The sequence below is a fragment of the Vicugna pacos genome, chromosome 12 (assembly GCF_048564905.1).
Source record: "Vicugna pacos chromosome 12, VicPac4, whole genome shotgun sequence".
NCBI lineage: Eukaryota > Metazoa > Chordata > Mammalia > Artiodactyla > Camelidae > Vicugna > Vicugna pacos.
In genome coordinates this window covers 28,426,284-28,446,008 of record NC_132998.1, presented here as the reverse complement: position 1 = coordinate 28,446,008, position 19,725 = coordinate 28,426,284, and the positions used below count along the sequence as shown (strand labels likewise).

Here is a 19,725-nt window from a genome sequence, read left to right as displayed (position 1 = left end):
GGGAAGGAGGGAAGGTACTGGTAAATGTTTAATGTTAGCTCTCTGGGGGAAAGAGGTCCTGATTTGTAGCATTTGTCAGTTTCCGTGGTGTAAATGTTCCCATCATGGCTGATTTCAGGCTGCCAGTGTGATGCCGCTGAGCTCAGTGATGGGAAGAGACACACATGGTCAGCTCTTGTGGCCGGTGCACACCAGCCCAGCTCACCATGGAGGAGCGGAGGGGAAGAAAGGGAGAGAGAAAAGGGAAGGAAAGGGTCTATTAAAATTTGTAATAGTGATCATGGTAACAATAATAATGCCTAAAACTGAGAGTCTACTCTGTGCCAGGTTCTGCTCTGAGTCCCGGTGGTTGTCTTTCTCCTCCTTGCCCTAAACTGGGTCACACGGCCTTTTCCAGCTACCAGAGAGGCTGAGAATAGAAAACAGAGGGCAGTGGACATGCTGTAACGGGCTTGAGCCCTAGAGCCGGGCCCCTTGCCTCTCTGAACACATGGTAGGCATCTGCCGGCAATAAGGGACAGCTCTCAGATGGGCAACCAAGAGTGTCCCAAAGGGCAAGGCTTTCCAAGCAGAATGAGTTGCTTTTCAGTCTTCAGAAGTGCCTTTTCAGCAAAGTTAACTAGCCCCATTATCGTCAAAAATATGGAGTTCTCTCCTGCCTTCCTCCATCTCTGGCTACCGCTCCAGACATCATAAACTGACCTCGTCCTTCACAGTAGAACAGTTAATTTTCTCAGCCAAGCAGATACCAACTCCAGTGATAAATGAGGTGGGAAGAAAGGAAACATATGTGAATCCTCAAAACATGATTGTAGTAAAACCTCCAGAAGAGAAAACAAGTGCTTCCAGTGCACGGACTCACTGCATTTCATTTGGGCGGTGAAGTCCTGCATGTGTTCGGGGTGGGGACCAGCTCTGGCTGCAGCGAAGTGCAGAGAATGAGGCGATGGGGGTGCCCACTGCAGAATTCCTGCTTAATGGGATCAGCTTCCTCCTTTACATGTCCTCCGGGCAGATTGCTCACACCAGAGTCTAGGGTCATCACCGTCCTCTGGCAGGTGGAAAATATATAATAAAGGAAAATGCCAACATTGGGGTTATTGTTAGGGTAAAAAAGGCAAGAACTATTGTAAAGGATATTTCTGTATCGCCTTCCAGACTTTTGTAGATTTTATATCCAGATGTCAGTTTCTTAAAAAAATAAAAGATTACAAGTGATTTATCAGTTCTACCTCGTCAGAGGTGCAGAGATTGGAGCAAAGGCAGAGGAGGAAGAAATGTGAGGAGACAAATGATTCTGCTGAGAGAACGCCACATGATGGACAGGCCCAGGCACTGCTGCCTACCCAGTGGACGTGAGAGTGATGAAGGACTGGCAGGCCAGACCATGCTGGAAGAAACACCTAGGAGAACAGGGGTTCAGAGAGGCCATTCTTTCTCAGCAGGCCTTAGACCGCACACTGGGAGTCAGAGTTGATCCCTCCCTGACCCCTCTGACTGTTTGTAAAGGAGGCACCACCCTTCAGCCATGTTGAGTCGACGTCCAGGGGCACATTGGTTGGAGGCATCAGTTTTGGGGGGCTTTTCCAGTATAGGACTTGTTTTAACAGCAGAGGCGCGGTATTGGTTCTTTGTTATCTACAGTGTTTTTTCCAGGTTGGCTGGCATCTCTGCACATGGTCCGTCTTGTTATAAAGGCAGAATTGCTCTAAGTTAGAGATCAGGATCTGGGGACCCAGTCATCAGCCAAATATTCTGACTTTTTTTTTAAATGCAGAATGGAAAGTACCTTGTCCTTTTACTCTGCTGTGAGCATTGCCTCATTCTTTTCAAACAGGGGCTGGCAAACTTCATCTTAAAGGCCAGACAGTAAACATCTTGGGCTTTGTGGGTCACATGGTGTCTGTCACACCTTCTCAACTATGCGGTTATAGAGCGAAAGCATCCTTGGGTGATAAATGAATGAACGGGTTTGGCAGTCTTCCAGTTAAACTATGGAGTTACAAAGACAGGCAGCAGGAAGGGTTTGGTTCGTGGGCCGTGGTCTGCTGACCCCTGCTCTAAGGGAGTCTTCGGTGGAATGGAAGCCTCCCTTGCCAGTACGGTTGATAATGCACTGCAAATGGCAATGTGTTATTATGCTGCAAGACCCTTCCCCACTTGAGCTCAGAGTAGGGAACAGAAAGGAGACAGCAGACCCCCTCTTGTCCCGTTAACAGTGATACGGCTAACCTAGGGGTGGAGGAGGCAGAGAACGTCTTCAGGCCACTTTAATGATATCACTGCTCTTGTGTGAATGGTGCGCCCCTGAGACTTCCAGTGAGATGGTGTTGGTGTGTTTCGTGCTGGCTGGCCACTGTTTCACTTTCTGCCCAGGACTTTGCTAAGGCCTTCCTTCTCTTATTTCCTTCATCCTTCTAATAGTCTGGATGAAGAGGAAGATAAGGTGAATGCTGACAATTCCTACTTGCACACATGGCAACTTATTTCTCAGCAATTTTCAGGCTTTGGTTTTATTTCAAAGGCGACCTACTCTATTGTCTTGAAGTAATGAGTTGGGATTCACTACCATTTCCTTTCAGACTGGGGATGGCTCTTTGAAGAAAAGAAAACAGTTTCCAGTTTTAGAACTACGATTTCCCTCATAGACTTTCAATAGAACAGATTAACCCACAGTTGCACGGTGCACAAATCTGTTTTCACGTGAAGACCCAGAGGGGATATGCTGGGGTCAGGCTGACGCCTCAGAGCCCCACACATCGGTGTGGAGATCAAGCCCCACTCAAGTTGCTGGAACTATCCAGTTTCAGTCACTTGGCGGTCTTGCAAAAAGAGATGATGTAACCTCACTCCCTCTTCTCTGGCGTGCGCTGTGCCATCGTAACTTAGAAGGGCGCCCTCGCTATGAAAAGTCTGGATTTACATATTTTGCTAATTGCAGCTGTCAGAGTCCTCGAGGTGATTTAACAGTGGGGAGACCTGACGAGTGTGAAGAGTATTTTTAACCTAGTTGTGTGGGTTTGATAGCCATTTGCAGACTAACAGTGGAATCTAGAGCTCCATGTGAGGCTCCAGGGAAGCAGCAGGTGGGGTGGGGGCTGAGGCCATGAAGGACTTGGGTGTAGGCAGCCGGTGGGTGATTTGATCCTGAAGGGGGCTAGTGGTCTTCTACCACATTCTGCTGACAGCTGTCAGTCAGCCTGCTTATAGGGTGTGAAATTGACTCCCTGCTGTCTGGGATGGGGAGCCTGTCTGGGTGCTGTGAGGGCTGCAGATGGAGTTGGAAACTTGATCTGCAGAGCATTCATTCATTCAACAATCAGTTTTTGAGGGCCATGCACTAGAGTTTCTCAAACTTCCACATGCATGCAAATCACTAGGCTATCTCGTTAACATGCAGATCCTGATTCAGTAGGTCTGACAAGCTCCTGGTTGATGCTGGGGCAGGGACCACACCCTGAGTCATAAGGCCAAAGCTCTGTGTAGTTTGGTGACATATGACAAGATGAGAACAACAAGCTTGGACCCGCCTTGGGGTCTACTTTCCCATGTGCCCAGATGCTGTTCGCCTGGGTCACTGTGTGGCTCATTCAAGTCTCAGTAGCAATGTCACCACCTTGGAGAGGCTTGTTTTCCCTGATGGCCCACATCTAAAGATGGCCTGTCTGTTGGCCAGAGGCGTCCCTCAGTTCCTTGCTGATGGGCGTCTCCGTTGGACAGCTCACAATGTGGCAACCTGCTTCATCAAAGCCATCGAGAGAGAGTGTTGGCAAAACGGAAATTGTAATTTTATGTGACATCGTTACAGAAGCGACATCTCCTCACATTTACTGGATTCCATTAATCAGAAGGAAGTTGCTAGGCTAGCCCCCTCTTAAGGGGGAAGGGAGATTACACAAGGCTGTGACCATCAGGATTTGGGGATCATTGGGAGTCATCTTAGAGTCTCCCCACCACCCAAGGACCAAGGGTAAGAGAAGAGGGATAAGTCAGGGATAGGGAATAGCATGTGCAAAGGCACAGAGGCACAAGGGGCCATGTCCTACTGAGGAAATGTGTGTCTGGTGGGTGTGGCTGACCAGCGCTTGGTGGAATGATTGGAGATGAGAATGGACCAGGAACAAAGCTGCGTGGGCTCTGGCAGTGACTGAGGGCATGTCCCTTGCTCTAGCCTTCCATTTCCTCAGCTGCATAAAACAAGATCAGGCGTTTTCACTTGGGTGCCAGGGAACTTGGGCTTCCACTGAGAAATCTCAGGGGCTGCTGGGGAGGATGGCGGCATGGGGAGGTGCACATACTCTCCCCATCAGAGCAGCTCTGCTCCAGTCTGTCTGAGACTGGATTTTCTGCCCAAGGTTTTCTTTTAGCAGCGTCTTCCTTGGCTTAAGAACGGGTGGGAAGTGGCTGCGCTAGCTGCCCTCGGAGGTGGCTCTGATGGGGTTCAGAAGGACTTGAGCCAAGACCAGGACCCCTGAGCCACTCAATTCTATTGGCATCGTTTTCCCATCCAGAATTAGGAGAAAGAGGGACTTGAGGCTGCACTGGGGTGGGTAGGGGGGTGGGTTACCAAGTTACTGGAAAAGCAGTTTCTCACCTTGTGATCAGGACTATTTCATTCATTGGCCCCAGTCAGTCATTCATTCATTCCTTTGTTCATTCAACGCAGGGTCAGGCATACAGTGTTCGGTGTCATCCTGGGGCCTTCTGGGATTCACCCCCAGTGTGCTTTGTTAATGCTGAGCACATGGCTTAGGAAACTCTGATCCCAGTCACGTCAAGGAGACAGGTAATAACTGAGGTCAGCTCACCGTGTGGCTTGCTCTCCAGAGGAGGGCAGGGGGCCCTGTTCCTTTGATCTCATCACATCAGGGTCAGTGTCCCTTCCTTTTTCAGGACCCTATGGGAAGGTAGGAAGAAAGGACAGTGAAGATTAGTAGGGTAAGGAGGACTTGACCCTAGGAGAGGGAACTATATTACTGTAACAGGGTTTTCACATTGTAGACTTGTAGGTGTGAAATTCCACTAATACAGAATGACCCAGGGAGAGGTCTCGCTGATTTTCTAGACTAGAGACACACACTTTTCCCCTTACCTCTTTCCCCCTCATTTCCTGTCTTCCTCTCTGCATATTTTTTTAGTTGAAGTTGATTTACAATGTTGTGTTAATTTCTGGTGTGTAGCATCAGAAATCATTCAGTTGTGTGTGTATATATATGTATATATGTATTCCTTTTCATATTTTTTCATTACATACTATTGCAAAGTACTGAATATAGTTCCCTGTCCTATATGGTAGGACCTTGTTGTGTATCTGTTTTATATATAGTAGTTAGTATCTGCAAATCCTGAGCTCCCAATTTATCCCTCCTCACCCCCTTTTCCCCTTCTCTGCATATTTTTTAACATTTTTATTGATTTATAATCATTTTACAATGTTGTGTCAAATTCCATTGTTCAGCACAATTTTTCAGTCATTCATGGACATATACACACTCATTGTCACATTTTTTTCTCTGCATATTTTTAATTTTTGTGAAAGACATTGCTGTTTGTAGGACTCAGAGCCACGGCAGGTCCCAGTTTAGGAACTAACTGCCACTGACCAGCCGCCCAGCCGCCCTGCGCTTAGGTGCCGAGGAGGACGGGATTGGGTTGCAAGAAGCCCCTCCTGAGGCCTCTCCTGGCTTTGCCTGGAAGGCTGGGTTCTGGCTGATTGCTGTGTCCGGAAGCATTAAAATTCATTGTCTTCCCTGGAGCCAACTCTCGCTCCATTAAACAGCTTGTCCCCAAGGCAGATGGAGCTGGCAGGGGGCCTGTCCTTAAAAGCAACAGGTTGGGTGCTGGCAGGCTCACAAAGGAAGTCTCTGGGGAGATCCAGCCTCCCTGCTGCTCTCTGGGCAGGGGCTCCAGGACCCTCTCACAGCCTACTGGGCGGAAGAAGGGATTGCTGAGCCCAGAGTGGGAAAGTGCTCCCAAAGGCAGACCCTGGAACACTTGACGGAGGTGGAGGACGGTCCTGGGATGAGCTCCAGAAGGACAAGAAAGACCTCCCAGAAGCAGTGGTCATAGTAGTATCAGCTGGTGCTTCTTCATCTTCTAGCTATGCAACTTATGTACATTATCAGTAGTGCCGGGGATGACGTGGTGCCCCACTTTACAGAGGGGAAACTGCGGCTCAGAGAGCTCAAGGGACCTGTCCGAGGCGACTCAGCTCAGAAGTGATGGAGCTAATATTGGAAGCCAGGTTTGGCTTCAAGGCCCCCGTTGGTCCATTGCACCCAGTTAAGAAATTATAAGAGGGGCAGAGGAAGGGCCTCTGTGTGGTCCTGGAGTGTGCGTGGCTGGGTGCGTTAGTTTCCTAGGGCTATCATGGCAAATTACTACAAACTGGGTGGCTTGACACAACTGCAGTTTATTCTCTCTCAGTTCCAAGGGCTGGAAGCCTGAAATCCAGGGCTGGTTCCTTCCAGAGGCTCTGAGGGAGACTCTTGTCTGTGCCTCTCTCCTGGCTTCTGCTGGGTGGCGGCAGTCCTTGGTGTCTTTGGCTTGTCAGTGCATCCTCTAGTCTCTGCCTCCTCCTTCTGGTGAGCTCTCCCTGTGTGTTCTGTCTTCATACCATCTCCCTCTGCATGTCTCTGTGTCCAGGTTTCCCTTTTCTTATAAGGACATCAGTTGTTGGATTAGGGCTCACCCTCATGTAACCTCATCTCAACCTGATTACATTTGCAAAGACCTCGTTTCCAAATCAAGTCACATTCACCAGTACCCAGCAGTTAGGATGTGGACAGATCTTTTTGAGGGACACAGTTTAACCCACAGAGAGGGGATGGCTTTAAGGCGGGAATAGACAGAAAGAGGGGGTGGGGTTCATGCACAGCTGGGACCCCTGGGAGAAGCCAGCTCACAAGGGCTCAGGGACCCTGCTGAGGACTTTGGACTCAGTCCTGGACCAGGCACTGAGGGACCACTGAAGGATCAGTCAGGTGGGCGCGGTGAGCCCTGGGAGGAGGATGCGATGGGTAGGACCAGAGGGGACTCTTCCTGCTATTGTGAGTCTCTGTCATACCCGGGTGGTGGGGACGGGTGGCCGGCGAACAGGGCCTGAACTGAGTGTGCAGGGCCTGATCTCAGGACAGGGCAGGAGGGAATATTGTAGAAGGAACTGAAGGATTCAGTAGAGGAGGGGGTGGACTTTGGAAGGAACAGAGGGCACGGTGGAAGGAAGCCCACAGGAGAGAGGCTTGGAAGCCAGGTCACTCCACCTGTGGACTTTTTCCTGGAGAGTGTGGGACCCGGGCTGGTTCATGACAAAGCTTCCTTCTGGCTCTAATATTCTGAGGTTTCTGTGATTCTGAATCCGTGCAGGCTGGGGCACTCAGAAGGCTTCATGGGGGAGGTGGTCTTGACTTCAGGGAGGATGTGGAGGGGCAAGAAAGTAGGGAGGGCATTTCAGGGGTGGGGACAGCCTGCACCGAGGCCTGGAACTGAGCTGAGTGCCGTGAACGGAGCAGCTTTGATGTGCCCAAGTCCTTTCTCGGCAGCGCCAGTCCTCCTGTCACGGGGAAGTGCAATTACTCTCCCTCATCAATATTTCAGCCTTGCCTCTCACAAAGCGCCTCCCTCTGCCTTTCGTCTTTCTCAGCAGCCTCCCACATAAAGGGAAGAAGTGTCCTGGCCCAGCTGGTGGGCCTGCCAGGGGGCTTCCCAGGCCTTTGAAACCTTTGCATCTGTTTGTAACTTGAGACAAGAGAGACTCTGGAAAGTGAGCCCCCAGTCCCTTCACCTGCACATTGGGGGCTGTCATGCTTGTCCCCACTCTTCCGCACTCCCCTCCCCAAATGTGTGAAATTAATTCCACTGTGCTGTCATCAGTCTCTCCCTTCAGACAGGAACTCTTCATTCCAAGTCCACAGGCACTGGGAGCATCTCATAGAGACTTTTCAGAAATGGTTTTAGCTGGTTATCAGAGGCAGGGGTAGGGGTGGGGGTGGACAGAATGGGTGAAACCTATAAGCTTCCAGTTAAAAACCAAAGAAGTCATGGGGATGTTGTGAACAGCACGGTGACTAGTTAACCATACTGTATTGTGTATTTGGAAGTTGCTAAGAGTGTAGATATTCAAGGTTCTCAACACAAGGAAAAATATTTGTAACTATGTGTAGTGATGGATGTTAACTAGCTAGACCTATTGTGGTGATCATTTCACTATATAGAAAAACAGTGAATTATTAATCTGTGTACCTGAAACTAATGTGATATGTCAATTAGATCGCAATTTAAAAAATTAAATGAAATAGTTTTAAGCTCCACCGTCAGCTCTTGGTTACCTGCTGCCTGAGGGTTTCTGGGGGCCGGCTCTACTAAGGTGTGGGCGGAATAGGTTCTCAGAAAAGTTATTTGAGATCCTAGTATGTGGAGACCCTGAGGAGGCTTCAAGGACACAGCAGACTTAGAGGAAGGAGGCTCTGCCTTCCAGAAACTCTGTCCAGCAAGACTCCATCTCCCTCCAGCCTCCCCAGGTGGGCCACCTGCCTGTGTCTTCCTGGCTCAGCATCACCGTGTTCTCCTGTGCAGACTGGCCCATCCAGGTGCTCAGGCTTGGAGCCCAGCACGCCCACTCTGTGGCTCCCGAACTGGTGCAGCGCCCGAGCCACGTGTGAAATCCACAGATGTTGAAGGACTGAAGGAACAGCATGTTGCCTTGGGCGAGTCACTGAGTCTCTCGGTGTCTCAGTTTCTTATCTGTGAAGCAGGGATAACAGAGGAGTCAATGAGATAGTGCTGCTGGAGTCTGAATTCCACAGCCCAGTGTGAAGCAGGTGTGCAGAAAACGTAACTGCCTTTTTTATGACATTGTTCCGGTCGCCCCTGACTGCTCCAGACTCTCAGAGCCTCGTTCCCTCTCCATATTCGGCTCCATCAAATCTTCCTCTTTTTCTCCCAGGTCTGCCTCGGGTTGGGATTGTCCAAGAGGGGAATCAATGATCTTGTTTCTCTTGATAAGACATTTACCTTTTACCTGCAGGGGGCCTCTGATGGTGGGACTTGAGGCTTCCTGGCTGCAAATGGTGGGAGCAGTCAGGACCAGTGCACATGTCTCTGAACTGCTATCCTGGAACAGACTCTCGAGGCCACCTTGTACCACCCCATTTTTTAAGGGTGTTAGTAAATTGCTTACTGTGTATTGGGCCATGGCTCAGAGTGCCCCCAGCAGCTAGACTCTCTGCCCCCGGTATTCGAGGAGTCTGTAGGCAGCGGAGTGGGATGAATGCATGAGGATGCCAGGGCCCAGGGGAGGAACCACGTGGTCCTGATGTTGCCCGCCTGGTGGTTAGAAGCCTGGCTAATTAGGGCATTCTGCAGTTGGTGATTTCTTGCTCTCAGCAGTCCCTTGAGACTGAGCTGGTCCCCAGATCATTTCCTAAAGGAACACAGCATAGCATTCTTTATCCAGCAGCTGTAGCATCTCGCTTGGCTGTGCAAGCTGGAGGGAAATGGAAGTGGGGACAGGAACACCCAGACTGTTTACCGAGTTTCTCTGAGCAGTGGGATGGGCCGTGTGGAAACCAGATTCTCCTTCCTCTGCCCATCCTCGGTGAGTTCACTTCCTGGGCCTGTCAACATTCCAGATCCCCTGGCCCTGCCCCACTGCAGCCCACAGTGGAATGTCTAGTCCATGTTACTACAGTGTGGGAAGAAGAGGACTTGGAAGCCACTTGCTGGCTATGTGAGCTTCACGTAAAGTTACCATCAGCTCTCAAGCCTCAGTGTCAGTGCTGTAAGGGGAATCTGGCAAGTCCCCCGCAGACAGGTCTTGAGGCTTCAGGGTCCGTCAGTCACTTTTCTCTCTGTTCCCTCTCCCAAGAGCTATCTCAGACTCCATAGACGTCATTATTGTCACCCGTGTGAAATTCCACTTTCTCTCTCTTTTTTTTTTTAAAGTTTTATGGAGGGGGGGTCTATCTATAAGGTGAGAACTGCTCATAATGGGAATGATTTTAGACTCTCACAGAAGATATTGTGAGTCAGCAGCTGTGCAGAGATGCTGGGAAACCATTCCACCATCCCACCAGGTCCTGGGGGAGGAGAAACTCGTGACCACCACCTTGGGGCCTGCGTGTGCAGAGAGCTTGTGGGAGTGGGTTTGGGAGGGATCTTCCCAACACAAACTATTTTTTTCTCTATTTGCAGCAAAGAGATGGCTTTGAACCCACGAGTGTCGCCTTTATAACTCAGTGCTGAGAGTGTTTGAACTAAGAGGCCTTTAGAGATTCTAAAATAACCCTCTGTTTGGATCTCAGATGATTATTCAGGATCTTGGAACTATCAGGAGGGTCCTTTGAGCTGATCCAGGTACTAGCAACTAAGCCTCCCATCTCTCCTTGGTGTGACCACAGTGGGCATTACCAGTGGGTCCCAGCATCTCTCTCCACACCAAACCAGAGTGAGTCTCAGAATCTTTGCCTCACGGTGTCCAAGCCTGAGAAACCTTGTGCCTTTGCAGGTGTAGAAATTGAGCCCCAGAGCCTCATGCAGGCAGCTCAGGGCAGATCTTCTTGTTAGGTGGACTAAAACACGCACACACACACACATGTTCATACACACATGAAGTTTATACACGTAAAGTGTATATGAGCAGCTTTCATAATGTATAAACATGCACACACACGTGTGTGTGTGTTTAAAATAATCCATATTAATGTTTCTCCCCCATTCCTTTATATCTGAGGTTCTCCATCAGGACCAATTCACCAGAAGCAAAATTTGCTGATGTCTCTAAAGAATAAAGTATACTGTCACTCTGATAAAGTATCATAGCCACTTAAGCCAGCGCATCAAAGCTGCAAGAATCTTTGGGAAGTTGAGCCTCGTGGGTCAGATGGACCACATTATGTGAAACAGGCAAAATGCGTCTGAGGTGGAGGATGACTGGCCAGTCGGGCGTCTTTAGATAGGCAGGGAAGTGTGGTTGCAAAATACCTTCGAGCTTCAGTCCGACCTGGAAGACAATTCAGTGCTTTCTTAAAAGGCAGAGAAAGGTTTGTCTTCAATGATTAGCTTCTCTTTGGGTAGAAAGCTGTTCCCTGGGTGCACGGGGCTTGTGTCGTTGCCCTTTTCCCCTGTTTTGTCCTCTATTTCCTTGTGTCTTTTAAGATCCAGCTCCCTCCTCTGGGCAACTTTCCCTCTGCTGAGAGCCCGCAGCCCCTCTAGCTGTGCTCCTGTTGAAATCCACTCTTGTGTTGCTCTGTCCCCAGTGAGAGATTCCCAGGCTCCACTTGGGCATAAGCTCTTTTGTGAATCTTCTGCCTCCATCCTGGAGGCGAGGGACGGGGTTCCAGCCGTATAGAAGGTTTAGAGGCTAAGCTTGTATGTGCATTTTTGGCTTCTCAGGGCAGGTCACCCTGGGGAAGGACGAAGGTGTCTGTTCCTTTCTACACCAGGATTCAGAGGCTGGGGCTGAGCCCTGTCACTGGGGCTGCTGTTTAGGACTGGGGTCTCCTTGCCTTCCAGCCTCAGGGATGCTTGGATGCTGACTGCAAGGAGGAGGGGGGCTCTCCTCTCTCACTGCAGTTTGTGGCTGCTCTGCTGCCTTGGTGGCTCCCACTGCCAGGCAACAGCCAACAATACTGTGCCAGTGGGCTTCTCCCACTACTTGTGCCTTTGCCCCTCCGTCTGTCCCCCTTTGCTCTCATCTCTGCTGCAGGATGGGGACGGGGGACTGGAGCAGCAAGCCAGGCCAACTTTAATTAATTTCTCCTTGCTACACCTTCACTGATGAATTGTATGCTAGCAACTTTGAACAGAGCTAAGATGGAGTGAGAGTGGCTCATGGCTGGATACCTAGCTGCTTCCTGGGGCTTTGACTGTTATCTTGACAGTTTACAAATGTGACCCTGGGAATTGCTGGTGCTCCCTCCCCTAGAAATACAATGCCAACAGAAAACTGTCATGTTTTGCTATTACTTACTATGTATTTTCACTCACGTAAGGCTGAAGGCAATAGTAGTTCCACTTTACAGAAACTAAATCTCAGAGAGGTTAAGTAACTTGGCCAAGATCACAAAGCAAGTAAAAGGCAGAACTGGGGTTCAGTCCCAGGCAATGTGGGTTTTACAGTTTGAGTTTTTAACCAGTGTTCTATACTGCCTTTCTATTTGTAAAGCATAAATTGAAACCTGCCTTTAGAGATCTTTAAAAGTAGGTCATTAGCTTTTGAAGGCAGTGCTGCCTTGTGTATATAGCTACATTTATTAAGTATTTACTTAATAAAGTAAGACTCAAAAGTGTGTCAGGCACCTTTTAAGTGCTCTTATAATAGTTTGTTCATCCCCACAACAGTCCTGAGGAGTATTACTATTAGTCCCATTTTAGAGATGAGAAAACTGAGGCAGGTGGAGGTTCAGTAACCAGTCTAAGGTTCCAGAGCCAGGATGTGACAGAGCCGGAATTGGAATCTAGTTTATAAAACAAAACGAGCAAATTTCTCTACTTGGTTATTCCAGGGGAAGAAATTCTAGGGGTGGAGAACCCTCCTGGAGTTACCATGTTAGTTACTAGAGCTCAAGTTCTGAGACCCCCTCATTTTTCAGAATGTTTTTAGATTCTGAATGAAAAAAAGCACATGACAAATATAACCTGTTGAATTTACTTAAAGGAGCAATCAGGATTTGTGGACAGTTAACTTAAAAACCAGTCTCCCTTACATTCTCAATATTCTGTTCTGAGCAGTTGCCTTTAAAATTTAGAGACGAGTTCAGAGGATGTCTGATTCCACTTTGTAATCTTCATAACAGTGTAGGCCAAGTACATCCTAGGCACTCGGGGACACAGTCAACATGCTGGATTGATTGAAAATTGAAGTTATGCCTAGGATACAAGGATAATGAAGGTGGGAAAGATTCCAGGCTGGGTATGTAGGGACCCCATTTTTTCCCCCTTTTTTTAAAAAAATTGAAGTATAGTTGATTTACAATGTTGTATTCGTTTCTGATGTACAGCATAGTGATTCAGTTGTGTACACACACACACACACACACACACACTCTTTTTCATTATTCCAAGCCGTTAAATCTAGTTCCCTGTGCTGTGCAGTAGGACCTTGTTGTTTATCTGTTCTGTACATAGTAGTTTGTATCTGCCAATGTCATTGACAGCAACGTGGATGGACCTAGAGATTATCATATGAAGTGAAGTAAATCAGAGAAAGACAGATACCATATGATATCATTCATATGTGGTGTCTGGGAAGGAAAAAAAAACGACATGAACGAACTTATTTAGAAAACAGAAAGAGACTCACAGACATAGGGGCTGCACTTTTGGGGGTGCCTGGAAGGTACCCAGCCTACACCCTACCAGTCTGTTCCCCCGCTCGTGGGCCACTGTGGCACAGGTCACGGCGCCGAAGGCGAGTGGTGCAGGTGCTGCCGTGCAGCCCCCCGACACCTGGCTTTCCCCCCTGAGGGCCAAGACTTCATGTAGAGTCTGGTTCATAATCTTATTTTACAGTTAGCAGAGGAGGACACGATTGCAAAAGAAACTCTTTGCAGTCAAAGCCCTTGGCCACCCGAGCAGCTCCGCTCCACATTCTGCCAAATTGCTAAACTCAGAAACAGTTAACGGTCTTGACATATCAGACGACCAGCAAAACCACCACTCCGTGTTTGATCTTCCCTTTGGTGTCAGAGAAGCACGAAATGAGCCTTGTGAGCCAGGCTGTGACCCGACCTGTCGGGGAGGATCTAATTTAACTCAGTGGCTCCCCTGCCCTCCCCCCACTCAACTGCTTTCCCGTCTCCTGTGCCCCCCTTCCTCCCTTCCCCCTACAGGGTTAAGTTGCATAAGAGCCCGGGCGCAGGTGCCTGTTTCTCTCCTTCACACCCTGCTTGTTTCTCTCCCCGTCACCTTCTTGTTTGTTGATCTTGTTGTCTGAGAGATAGTTGACTCATTTTTAACATTTAACCAGCCTCCCCCTCCACTAGTAGGTGTGTGAGCAGCTGGGGATTTTACCATCTGTGAACCCTCCACGCTCCCAGGAAAGTCTCTTTCTACCTTTGTGGTGCTGTGCAACCAACCCAGCCCCGCACCTTCTCTGTGTCCCACCTACCCTGTCTCCCACGCCAGGAAGCAAGCTGGATGGTGACGGGCGTGGGATGACTTCAAAAAGAAACCCCCTCATGTCCTTCCTCCTAGAAAAACGTGCCAGGCATTTGGTGTTAGGGATAGAGAAGTGAGTACACAGGGTTCCTGCCCTCAAGGGGGTCGTGTGTTTACAAGGAAAGGCCACAATGTGGATGTCACTAACTGTCGCTGTTGGAGTGCTCAGGATGGCCGGGTACAGTGCTTTACCCAGATAGTCTTACCTGATTCTCCCAACAGCCCTGTGAGCCTAGGAAGCCTTCTCCTCATTTGGAGATAAGAAGTGGCAGGGATGGTAGGTAAACTGGCCAAGGTCACATGGCTAGCAGGTGGTGGACTCAGGAACCTGTCTTCAGAGGACAAACAATAGTAGCAGGATTCATTTACTGAATGTCCACCATGTGCCAGGTATCAAGTGCCTAAACACAGGCTGTCGTTCTGTCTCCCTGAAACACTGTGAGGGTGGTTTTATCAGATGGTCTTGACTTGCTGGGGACCACGCGGTAGGAAGTGGCAGCTCGGGACTGATACCAAAGTTTGTCTGATTCTAGAGCCTCCAGGTTCCTAATCCCGAGCTCTGTCACCTCTCATTAGAGCAAGATTCACCATCAAACCTAGCCGCTTGTTAGAGTGAAAGGAGGAACTCTGAAAAATGGCTCCAGGACCCTAGGCACGGATAGGAACATCTCAGGGCCCCTGGGTTCTAAGTTCACCCTGGATGGGATGTACGAGTCAGTCATCAGGTATTTTCTGACGTGCTGGGCACTGCTGTCGCGGGGAGCATAAATGAGGGGCTCCTAGAGCTTGATGTGCAGGGGGGGGAAGGGGCTGTGATGAGATCCTTTCAGGTGAGGGAGAGGTCAGTGCTCTGAGGAAGACACACAGGAAAATGGGATAAAAGGGGTGGCAAGACGGCCTCCTGCAGGTGGGGACAGCTGAGCTGCAGTCCAAGTGACAATCGGGGAGAAGAGGGTCTTGGCTAAGGCAATCAAGAAGGCAAAGTTCTGGAAGCAGAAACTGCTTGACCTTTGGAAGGAAGAGCAATTCCTGGGTGTGTTTTGAGACCTGTGAATGGTTCTGTGTGGCTGGAAGGTGACATCAGTGGGTGAGGTGGAGTGCAGTCTGAGACTGTCCTGCCTGAGACACAGCACCGGGTGGCTCCCCAAGGAGGGACGCCGCCCTGGGAGCAGCAGGGTTGGGGGCCCTTCTGATAAAGGAGGCCTCTTGCCCAGAGAGTGGAGAAACTCACTTTTGAAATAAAAGGGTTGGCTTCTCAAAGTCGGTGTTGGCACCTCGAAGCCAAAGGATCATGATTTGTAATCACAGGGTGGGTGGCATGCAGAAGTTTTGGTCTTTCTTAATAATAAAATCTCTGAGATTTGTTCCCTTCCAAGCACACCCATGTGCGGCACGATAATGGATATACTAGTAGTTAATACTCAAGTGCTCCTTGCGTGTGCCCCGTTGGGTTGAAGGCTTGCATCTAAATGCACTCTTGCATCAGTCTGTTTAGTCCTCAAGAGAACTCCCTGAGCTAGGCACTGTTTTGTTACCATTTTAAAGATACGGAAGCTGAGACCTAGACGGGTGAAGTGTAAAGAGCCCAAGGCCACGCGGTTGGGAGAACAGGGCCTAGAATCCGTGATGCAACCGCCCTCAGAAGCAGCCAGGGCAGGCATTATCAGGCCCATTTTACAGAGGGAGAAGACTGAAGCGTGGTCATGGAAAGGGTGTGGAAGAGAGCTGGGCCTGGAATCTGGGTGTTCCGGTTCTGGTGGATGGTCCACTAGCTGTGGGAACGGTGGTGGAACCACACACGGTGTGCCTTGCTCGGATTTGGTCAAGAGCTCAAAGCCAGGCGCTGATGTTGGAGAAGAGCCCGGGCAGCCTTCCCTGGGGAGGAGCTGGCGGCAATCCCCGTGGCCCCAACCCTCTGGCCGTTCCAAAAGCCCCTGTAAGGGCTGCATCTGGTCCATCTACCTCCTCTACTCAGCCCTTTAATACACCCCGAGTCCCCCCCACGTCACCTGGGACACTTTCAAAAGGGCAGATTCCTGGACCTGGAGGCAGGCCTGTTCAATCAAGACCCTGATGGTGGGGCCCTGGAATCTGCATTGACCTCCCCACAAGGCAGGCCTGAGGGGCATGCAGGTTGCAGAACCCCTGGTCTAGGCCTCAGGACTGCGCCCCCCGAGAGGGGTAGAAATGGCTGTGGATTCACTCTAAGGTTCTGGGCGTGATGCTTAAACAAATTCTGTGGTTACTTTGGCCTGGGGGAGGCTATTATCATCAGCCCCAGACGTTTTGGGGACTGCTGGAAATAGCTCACTGGCTGAGTGTTTCTATTTTGTATCAGTATGATTAGGTGTGTCTGGGGGCCGCAGCCTAAACCCTTTTTATTTTGGTATCATTAAAAAAAATTGTGGTAAAATATACGTAACACAAAATTGACCATTTTAACCATATTTTAGGTGTACAGTTCAGGCACATTAAGTACATTCACATTGTGGGGCCTGCAGCCCAATCCAGAAGTCTCCTTTTTTGGAACACTCAGAGGGAAGGGCTGGGTACACACTGGGTGCTTAATAATTGCCTTCAGATGACAGTGGAGCAGCAGGGGTGATTGGGGTGACAGGGTAAATTCTTATGCATTAAGTAAGCATCCCCACTTCTGACTTCCTTATGAGCACGTTAACCTCAGTCTGAGATGCTGGCGAAGGAGACGCTGGGTAGCTATGTTTAACTCTCAGTTTCTATTTCTGAGCCAGGCAGGACGATGAGTTCATTGTCTGGTCAATGCCAAAGGCTGGTCAATGCCAAAGGCAACTTCCCTTGCCTCCCCCATGTCCTCCCCCAGTGGAATAGAGGATATCTCTGTAAAAAATCCAAATTTCCCTCCTACGTGCGTGTTGGTAAGAGGCAACCTACACTCATTTCTGGGACTAGGGTTTCAGATGCTGCCGACTCAAGACCAGTCTAGTTGAGAGTCAGACAAATGGGCCTTTTTATATTTAAGAGATTTTTTCTTTTTCATTTTGTGTCAACAAAAGATCTGTAGATGCTCTGGTTGTACATTTCACACTGCTGACTTCATACATGTGAGAGCACCACGACCCATTTACATTTGGGGTGCATTTGGGTTTATTGGTTACCGCTCTGAGGAGGTCTACAAAGGCTGGCCTGTTCGGTGATGGAGCAAGTTGCCAATGGAATTGGGTGAGCCTCACAGCAGTGGAGGGGAGGGCACTGAGCTGGAGAGCGGACTAAGAGTTACAGAAGTATTGAATTTTGCAACTGGAAGGGATCTTAAATGGAGTAACCCCCCCTTACTTAAAGATGAGGAAATTGAGACTGAGAAAAGAGGGTGGGTCCTTACCCAAGGTCACACTGCTGGTGAGGAACACAGCCCGGCACTGGCTTCCTGGTCTGCAGCCCACTGGCTTTTCCACTGCGTCAGACCTTTCTAGACCTTGAACTCCAGCTTCCAACAACTGGATGGCTTACAGTGTAACAAACCTGCAGATATGGTTTCCTGACTTGAGAAGTCTTTCCAGGTTCATTTATATGTGTTGTGCCTTTGCCTTTTCCTGTATCTGGGTAGGGTTGATCTTTGCTCCTGAGCAGACCTTTCTCTTTAAGTTCCTTCCCTGAGATCTTTTTCTTCCTGATTATACTTGGAGCCTCTTACCTCGGTTCAATGAGAGCCCTGGGTACACTGGCTCTCTCTCCAGGATGGGAGCAAAGCTGGTTGAAAAGCAGGAGACTGAGTCATCAGCTTTCTGGCATGGCTTATCCTGTCCCAGAATTCTGAAGTCCCGTCCGATGTTATTTCATCACTGTCCTTTTGGTCTGGGAAGTGACTCAGTTGTCAGCTATGGAGAGAACTCAACAGAGCCCTCTGTGATGGGGATGCTTGAGGAAGCACGGAAAGCTGGCTGCGTTACCTGGAGATGGATCACCACACGAGAACCAGACTCCTCACATGCCTGAGTAAAAACTTCTAGGAAGGCTCTGGGTCCTTGGGATGTGCAGTCATCTCCGTGGCAAAATCAGATATTAATGGGCTGAGTACTAAATGTTTATCGAGAACTTATTTTGTACTGGCCCCACTCAAAGTGGGAGACACAAAAGGAGTTTAGCACGGTCTCTGACATAAGGAAGAGGCCATGAGATGGTGCCCAGGTACCTAGTAAGGGGCTTTATTACATGCTTCCGTTTCCATGTCACCCTTAAAGAATCCAAGAAAGATGCCAGAAGAACGACAAAGGGCACCGTTGATCCGTGAAGCTCAGCGAGGGCTGCATCAGTTCTCCTTCACCTCTGTGGTCCCAGGACAGTGTGGCTGCTCAGTGAATATTTCTTCCCATACATAACCCCTCTCTCTCTTTTTTTTTTAACTTTCACACGGGAGGCAGCTGTTGTGTAGAAGGGAGTAAGACTGAATCTGGGCCTGAGTTACCTGGATCTGAGTCTCTGCTCTTCCACTTAGCTCTGCACCTCTGGACAAGTCACTTACCTCCCCGAGCCTCCGTTTCCTCTTCGGTAGAAGGGAGATGCCGTGATTCTTGCATCATGGAGCCTCTCTGATCTTGGAGTTTTCCTTTTTAAAACGAGAGGCAGTGAGGGTGCGTGTGGAAGGCCCATCAGACTAGGCAGACAGCTAGACAGGCATTCATTATTACCAATCTCGTGTCAGGAATAGGCTTATTTACTCTTTCACCTCCAAGGCAGTTTCAGGAGTCTGAATACATTCCAATGTGGGCAACTTCCAATTGCTGGTGTGTGGACCTGTCCCCTGGGCTGTGTCCCTCAGACCCTCAGCCCTGATTTTGCAGTTGTGCTCACAAGATGCAAGGTAGTCTGAGTAACTGTTGAGGCCAGATGTAACTGGAGGTAAAAGCTGGAAGTCCAGGAAGACTGTCCAGCAGTCCTGGCTGACCAGAAGCCACGTTTTGCAACACCTGCTGCTTCTGAGTGGCTTGTAGCATCACACTGTCCACCAGCATTGATCATTGAGAGGGACACAGAATGGTTGTCTGTAATTGAAGGCCACAGATAATGGTCACTTAAGATCAACCCTAAGTAATAGGTCCCTTTTATTTCTGATAGACATTTGAAGAAAAAGGCCTGAACTTTGAATAAAACCATTTGGTTTTTGCCTTCATGGCCCTTCAGTTATTTCAGTAGGGAATCGATGCCAGAAATTATTAGTGACTTTCCCCTTGTACATTATATAGGTCTGGGGGAATTAAATACCTTGTGGTTTCTGTTATCAAGAAGGAAGAGTCTAGGCTTCAGCAAGAGTATAAAAGAAAATTGAAACTAAAGATTGGTTTCTCAATTTGAGTAAAGTTTCCAGTATTCTCCAGCCACAGTGAAGCCAAAAGCTCTGACTGCATGCATGGGCTAGTGAAATAAAGCTCAGGATGTTAAATCAAAAGGGTTTAATTAGGTCAATTAGGTTTGAACGTAAGCTTCCTGTTTCCAAATGCCACGAGACTCAATTTCATATCTTCAGTTGGAGTTTTAAATCCTCATGAACCATAGACATGTTGATTGTGGATAAATTAAGAGAAGGGTGAATGA

At 49.0% G+C, this 19,725-nt stretch overlaps 1 protein-coding gene and 1 long non-coding RNA gene across 3 annotated transcripts in view; one reads left to right on the top strand and one right to left on the bottom strand.

Moving 5' to 3' along the window:
* Positions 1-19,725, top strand: part of CHST11 (carbohydrate sulfotransferase 11) — a 241,142-nt gene that overhangs the window by 77,665 nt on the left and 143,752 nt on the right. The window lies entirely within an intron of this gene.
* LOC140700176 (uncharacterized) lies at positions 17,263-18,314 on the bottom strand. The gene is made up of 2 exons (XR_012078466.1): positions 17,516-18,314; positions 17,263-17,402 (listed from the first exon to the last, which is right to left on the bottom strand). It is a non-coding gene; the product is annotated as an uncharacterized lncRNA (long non-coding RNA).